We start from the raw sequence: 7,635 nt of genomic DNA on the forward strand, positions 1-7,635 counted from the left end.
CTTGACAACTTCAATCTTTTCTCTGTCAATAAGAATGTTGTTTATTGGTCCAGTGGTGTGAGGGGGCTTCAAAAGGTTCATGGAAAAATTCCATTATCTTTTATCTCCATTTTCCCACGAACTTTTGAAGTTCCCTCATATGTGGCAAAGGCCAGAGCCCAGGGTATAAGCCTGGAGACCTTGGTTGGATCTCACTTTCCACTTATTGAAAATTTCCTGTCCCCAGAGAGAACTACCCTGATGTCCACCCGAGAACACTGGCTCCTCCTAGTGGGCATAAAGAGCATTGCTTGTGGTCCCAGGTCAGTTTGAAGCCCAAGTCCCTGGAGTATATGACCAGAATTCCCTGTGATCATCCCCCAAATGAGTCCAGTCCCAATCATCAAACCCCTGACAAACTCTCCACCGGATCCTGTAGGATATGTTCACTCTCTCCAGGTGAACCTGACCCCAGCAAGATGCTGTCTGCCTCCAGGCCAGACTTCTGGGCCATGGCTTATAGTGTGGGCTGAAGACGGCAATCCACCCACATCCTAACATGTCCTTCAGAATTCTTTCCACCAGACTGAGAGTTTCTTGAGGGAAGAGCCATGCTTACACCATCTTGGTGGCATATGCAAAGTGCTCAAAAATGTTTATTGAAACTAAAAGGCCATCTCCACTCAACCATCCTGAGAATTTGGAGACCCTCCCCCCCATCCACGACTACACCCTTTCCCAGGACCAACCATAAAGAAGTAAAACTTGGAGGTTATGAAGTGTGGACTACTCCTTAGCCACTCCATTTCTGTTCATCATGAAGTTCTTCCTTTTAAGCCTTAGATCTTTTTGCGTGGTTGATGCCCGATTCTTGCAGACTTTTGTAGAGATGCAGAAGAGTCTTCCAGAATTGCATCCTGCTTTCTGTTAGATCTGTCCATGGTTCTTATCCCTCCTGGCTTCAGCTTCCTCACCTAGCTCTGCCCTGCCTCTTTCATCCCCATCTGGAGGACAGAGGTGAGTCAGAGAACTCTTCCGGGCTCCGTCAGCACTTCCAGAACCCATCTGTTTCTTTTCCCCATGTGATCTTTTAGAAATTGAAGATTTTTGCTAATTCATCAATCCTGGAAGGGGAAATAGTATGATTTTCATGAGTTTTCCTCTCATTTTCATGTAGACTTAGTTGTATGACATCAAATTAGGGCAAAAATGTTTGTATCCCTCTTGACCGTGACTGCTTTTCTGTGGGCATCCTGTCGAGGGGGAAGGGATCAGATATAATTAAAATAGCAAGCAATATTTGCACAAACTTTGGGGTGCTTTTGAACCTGAAGGAGGTCTGGTGTATAGTGGGCTAAGTGTTGGGCTGCTAACCACAAGGTTGGTGGTTCAAACGAGCCAATCTAAAGGGGAAAGATGAGACAGTCTGCCTCTGTAAAGATGTACAAACTTGGCAACCATATGGGGCAGTTCTATTCTGTCCAACAGGGTCACTGTGAGTCGGAATCAACTCAATGGCAGTGGATTTGATTTGGTTTGGGTTCTGAACCTAAGAGGTGTGTTCTACCTTCCCCATTTTGCAGAGGACGAAACTGAGGTCAAATTTGCTGCTTAAGGTCACAGAGTTGGCAAGAATGGCAGAGCTGGCTCCTGATTCTCAAGTTCAGTGTCTTCTCCCTTACAAAGAGGTGCCCTTTTTATACAAATGTTGCCTTTCAAAACCTGCTTGGTTATGGTCTCCAAAACTTGGCAACTTGGGAAACATGGATTCATTCATGACTAGGACACAAGATCCTACTTCCCTTCCTTCCAAAAAATCCTTTGCACTGTTTATTGCAGGCAGTAGACTCTGAGGGCTTGCTTTCATCACTTCTCTCTGAGGACGGGCACCCAGCACTGTGCCAGGCACAGAGCACCAGGGCTGTAGCTACAGGGAAGGATGAGAGGAGCCAACACATGAATGGCCTCCCAAGATCACTGTCAAGGAGGCCCCTGTAGATTTAGCCACAGACTCAGGACCCTGGGGTGATCAGAAGAGTGATCCTCCAACTCCATGTGTTTAGAGTGGGGGGCGGGGGGGTGGGGGGGGAATGGAATGATGTTACTGGAGTCCTATGAGAACTAGAGTCACAAAGGACTGCAGTCGCGTCCCTGCCAGAAACAACCAAAAGCAAGGGAAGAGAGCATGGAAGAAAACAACTCTACAACTTCTCTCCCACCTCATCCTTGCCAGTGCTCCCCATTGGCCAGACTCACCTGGAAATAGCTGGCAAATGAGCAGGGTCGATGCAAACCTCAGGGGCTGGTCTCCTGTACCACAGGGCAGGACAGAGAATGGATCTGGGGATTTGGCAGAGGCAGATTTCCCAATAAACAAGGTAAGCCTGTGCTCCATCACTGTCAGAGATCGTAAATTTTAAAGGAGATCTTGATTCTCTAGGAAAGAACTGTGAGGTTGAGAGAGAGACAGATGCCAGCCATGCTTAGAAGCAGAATCTTTGACGTGGTGAAAGAATCACTACAGATTAGTAAGTAAACACAGGTAAATTGGTACTTGCCTTGCTTGCTGGGTAATCCGACACTGGGATTAGGGACTAAATTGAGATGATCCAGCACATTCACGTACACTTAGTATTCCCAGGGTCTGCATCCTGTGGCACTATAGGATAAGCACAGAACTGTAAGGTCAGTTTGAACTGCAAGGTCGGTGGTTCAAACTCACCAGCCACTCCTCAAAAGCCCCGTACAGGGTTGCTATGAATTGGAACCAACTAGATGACACTTAACAACAACAGCAACACAGTGTCTAACACACAGTAGGCACTCAAGAAACACTGGTTAAATGAGTGAATATAAAGCCCATTGCTATGAAGTCAAATTTCAACTCATAGCAACCCTACAGAGCCGAATAGAAGTGTCTCATAGGGTTTCTGAGACTATAGGCTTTATGAACTAGGACATTTTTACTCTTTGACACTTAAAAAATCTCTTTTGCAGCAGATTTTTAATATCTTGACTGTTGCCTTCAGAAGCACTGATTTTGGATCCAAGCAAAATGAAGTCTTTAACAACTTCAATTTTTTCTCTGTTTATCATGATGTTTATTGGCCCTGCTGTTTTCTTTACATTGAGTTTTAATCCATGCTAAAGGCTGAATTCTTTCATCTTCACCAGCAAGTGCTGCAAGTACTCTTCCCTTTCAGCAATCAAGGATGTGTCATCTATATATCATAGGTTTGTTTTTTTTTAAATATGCTTGCTTGTTTGTTTTTTAAAGCTTTTGTTGTGAACTGAGTGATAGTTTACATGGGAGAACATCAGTTTTGCACTCAACCAATCATATTTGCCTCTATTGCCTTTTTTTTTTTTTTAATGTACACAAAAACACACAGGAATATATAATCATTTAAACAACCAAAGGGCACATTTTGCAAGCTAGCCTCCTACCCGCCAACACACAGCCTTTCTCTTTCCATGAGTCTAGAGTCCTCAGCTGCTCTATCTCTCCATGCCATCACCTCTGCCTCCATCTCTGGTGTCACTGCTTCTCTGGTTAGGGTCCCATGTTCTGCTCATGCTATTCCCTCCTGATGGTCCTAAGGTCTTCTTTTCCTGGAATGTAAGATTAAATACTCTTCCCTTTTTGTTGCACAGCTTCTATCTTTACAGTTGTGACAATCACAATTAGCTATAACAATTACTATTGAATCTAAAGAATCCTATCCCCATCTTCTTTCACCAGATCCATCTAGAGAAGATGAAACTTATTCATTGGGGTTCTTCCTTCCCCCACTCACTCTGAAACTAAATTCCCTCTTGAAAACTTGTAAGCCAGCCACTTTGTGCCTTAACAGCTCCCCTCTCCCACCATTTTAGGTAGCCAATATCTAAGTTGCCTGTCCTTATCAATCAACCCTGTGTACTGAGGGGATATGCTCGATCCTTGATGTGAAAACTCTTTCCCTCTCATTTGGTATTTTGAGCAACTACATCCATAAGCAAAGGTCATTAAATTGTACAAGTTTATTAAATTGTAGCAATTTACATTTGCTTCCTGTATCAAACTTCTTTGTCTTCCTGTAGTTGAGTTCTGATCATCAAGCCATCCAAGGTAGGTCAACTTGTGATCTGCAAGTTTGGGCACCTCTCCTCACTTCATAATAGCTGGACGCTTCACTCTCAACTCTAGCTCCCAGTGGCTCAGTCAGTGTCCATGGGTTCAGAAGTTCACAAGTTTCATCAAACTTTAGACCAATGAGCCCTTTCTCTTCTCTCTTTCATAAAAATGTTGACAGGTGTCTATGCAACATGGTCGAACTCAGCCATACCAAGAGTTATATACCCAGAAAAACTGTTCCTCAAATATGATGGTGAAATTAGAACATTTCCTGATAAACAGAAATTAAAGGAATTTGTAATGACTAGACCAACTTTATAAAAATTCTAAAGCATGTTCTTTGGACTGAGAATCATCAACCACAGACAACAACCTGAGATTACCATACATGACAACACCACCCAGAACTTGAACCAGATATGGTGGTAGTGGTGGTGGTGGTGGTTATGTGCTGAGGTGTTGCTTCCAACTCATAGCAACCCTGTATAGGGCTTCTGAGGCTGTAAATCTTTATGGGACCAGAAAGCTTCATCTTTCTCCTGCAGAGCAGCTGGGAGATTCAAACTGCTGACCATGCAGTTAGCAGTCCAATTCAGAACCCACTATGCTACCAGAGCTTCCAATCCATATATACAAGTATTTAAAGTAAAACAAACCTTGTTTTTAAGTACTGTTGAGTTGGTTCTGACTAACAGTAATACCACATAGGGTTTCTGAGTATCAGCTGGTGAGCTTGAACTGCTGACCCTGCGGTTCAAACCAACCTTGCAGTCCAGCAAATTAACATGCAGCACCATGCCAGAACTCCAAAACGAACCTACAAGACTGAAAATAGAGAACCAAAAATATCAATTTATAATGACGTCAACTACAAAGTAAAAAGTGGAAATAGTGTAGATACAGAACTTCCAAATGATAAAGTATTCAAGACTTTTTCAAATAGGGAAAAATTAAGAAATTACTGGGCAACCTCAAAGAAAATGAATACACCTGCACATCAAATTAAAAAAAGAGGAAAATCAGAAAGATTTAGTAAACATTTACACAGCAGAAATGAAAATGAAAGAAAACCCTCAAAAAAAATGAACTCAGTGCAGAAAATTATGTGAAACAAAGACACCAGCAACACCACACACACACACACACAACCACATTCAGCAAAATGACAGCAATAAATTCATATCTATTGATAATTACACTGAAGGTAAATGGATTAAATGCACCAGTCAAGAGACATACAGAGCACAATGGATAAGACAATAGCATCCTTCAATATGTTGTCTACAAGAGACACATGGGAAAGCTGGAGACAGCCTAAATGCCCATCAACAGAAGAATGGTTAAACAAACTTTGGTGCATACACACAATGGAATATTATTCAACATTGAAGAATAACTGTGATTCTTTAAAACACCTCACAACATGGAAGAACCTGTAGGACATTATGCTGAATGAATTTAGTAATCACAAAAGGACAAATACTGTATGAAACCAATGTTTTTAAAACTTAAGAAATGGTTTTCTAATAAAAGGAACAATCCATGATGGTTGGGGGGAGGGAAAATTATTCATGGGCTAGAGGGTAAACACATGTTAATGTAGATGACAAGGCAGGTAATATACAACATAAAGTAGGTTAGCAGAGGAGAGATGAAGGTAGAAGGAGACACAAGGAGGAATGCAATAGTTAAAGTGAATAGAGGTGAATACTGTTAACTGATGGGACATGGAGGGGATTGCAGTCACTGTAATGAAGCAAAGTATATGCTTTGTTGAATGTAAAACTGATGATCTACCCTATAAACCTTTGCTCAATTCACAATAAAAAGTTTAAAATAAATAAATAAATAAAAATTCTAGATCCTTTGAAGCCCACCATTCACTTGCTACCTTCTCCCCCATCTTATTACTACCTGTTCCTGAATCCAAGGTCCTGAACCTTATTATTACCAGAAATAATACCACCTCTGGACTCTCATTTCAAACACCTGTTTCCTGACTGCTACCTCTGTTCTTCCAGCTGGTTTGCTCAGGTGCTTTTGTGGCCACACTTCAAACTTGTTGACACCTCTTGGTCAGGTACTATTTTTCCCACTGTCCATCAGCCCTTCCTGATGTCCCCCTTTTTGCCCAAATGAGAGTCTAAGATTCCTCCTGCTTGCAACCCCTCTAGGCACCCCTTCTCCTCCCCTCTTCCTACTGCCATAACCTACTTGGCAAAACCCAACCGTGAACAAAGTCTACCATCTGCATTATGTATGCCTGGCCAGACAAGCTGGTCATTGCTAGAAAGAATCACGAAATGACTGATTTCACTTGTATTTATGCTCATTGACCTAAATTGGGCTCAACTTGGCCCAGCAATTCTACACTAATTCTCCAGTAGTCTTACATCTATTCCACATCTTTCTCCTAATGTCTCATCTTTCTTCAAACCTTCCGCCCACTTTCTGCTCTCATCTCCACTGATGACCTAATCACATACTTAACTGAGGAACCATCTAACATTTCCCACCAAACCTTAAATCTTCCTGTGTTTGTGCCCATCTCTTTGTCTCCTCCGTTTGCAATGGTCACTGTCTCCTTGATGCTTTAAAGCCTACATCCTTCCTTTCCCTAAGACTCTGCTCCTTCTTCATTCTGATGGATCCTCATTCTCAATGCTAGAGAATTCCTTTCAGTCTATACACGATATCTAGCATCTCCCATCGGTGGCGTAAGGTGGGGTTCCCCCTTTTCTTTCTCCAGCTACTACCTCATTCTCTTCTCCGGTTCCCAAAAGAATTGTTGACATGCTCATTTTCCACTTCCTCCCTTCCCATCCTATTTGTCTTCCCTTCCGCTTACAAAGAATACTTAATGACAGGAAAATTCTCACAATAGAGTATAAAATGAAGAAAGACAGGATATAGAACTGAATATTCAATCTGTCCCAATTATTTATACATTAAAAATGAAAGAAAGACACCAAAATTCTAACCATGATTAGTGCTGAATGTTGGGGTTAGTAATGATTTTTATTTATTTTAGTATATGAGTCTCTTTTCCTATTCTCTACAAGGAGCACACTTAAAATTGTATAAATCATTTCAAGAGGGAGTTTAGTTTGAAATTATTGGGGGGCCAAATAGAGTCCCCACTGAATAGTTTTCATCTTGTCTACGTGGGTCTGGTGAAAAGAGATGGGGTAAGATTCACATGATTCAATAGTGAATAATTGTTATCATGACTAATTGCGACTGTCAATTGTAAAGGTAGAAGTTTTGTAACAAAAACAGGGGAGTGGTTAATCTTACAGTACAGAAACAGAGGACCCTAGCACCATCAAGGGAGGAGAGCACAAGGGGAAAATGGGACCTCATCCAGAGAAGCAGCAACACCAGAGATGGAGGCAGAGATGGGGACATGGAGAGACAGAGCAGCTGAGGACTCTAGATTCATGGGAAGAGAGGGACTGAGAGTTGTTGGCCAGGAGGCAGACTTGCAGAACGTGCCCTTTGGTGGTGTAAATTATTATATATGCCTGAGTGTTTAAAAA

Source organism: Chrysochloris asiatica, unplaced genomic scaffold (genome assembly GCF_000296735.1).
Source record: "Chrysochloris asiatica unplaced genomic scaffold, ChrAsi1.0 scaffold00007, whole genome shotgun sequence".
Lineage (NCBI taxonomy): Eukaryota > Metazoa > Chordata > Mammalia > Afrosoricida > Chrysochloridae > Chrysochloris > Chrysochloris asiatica.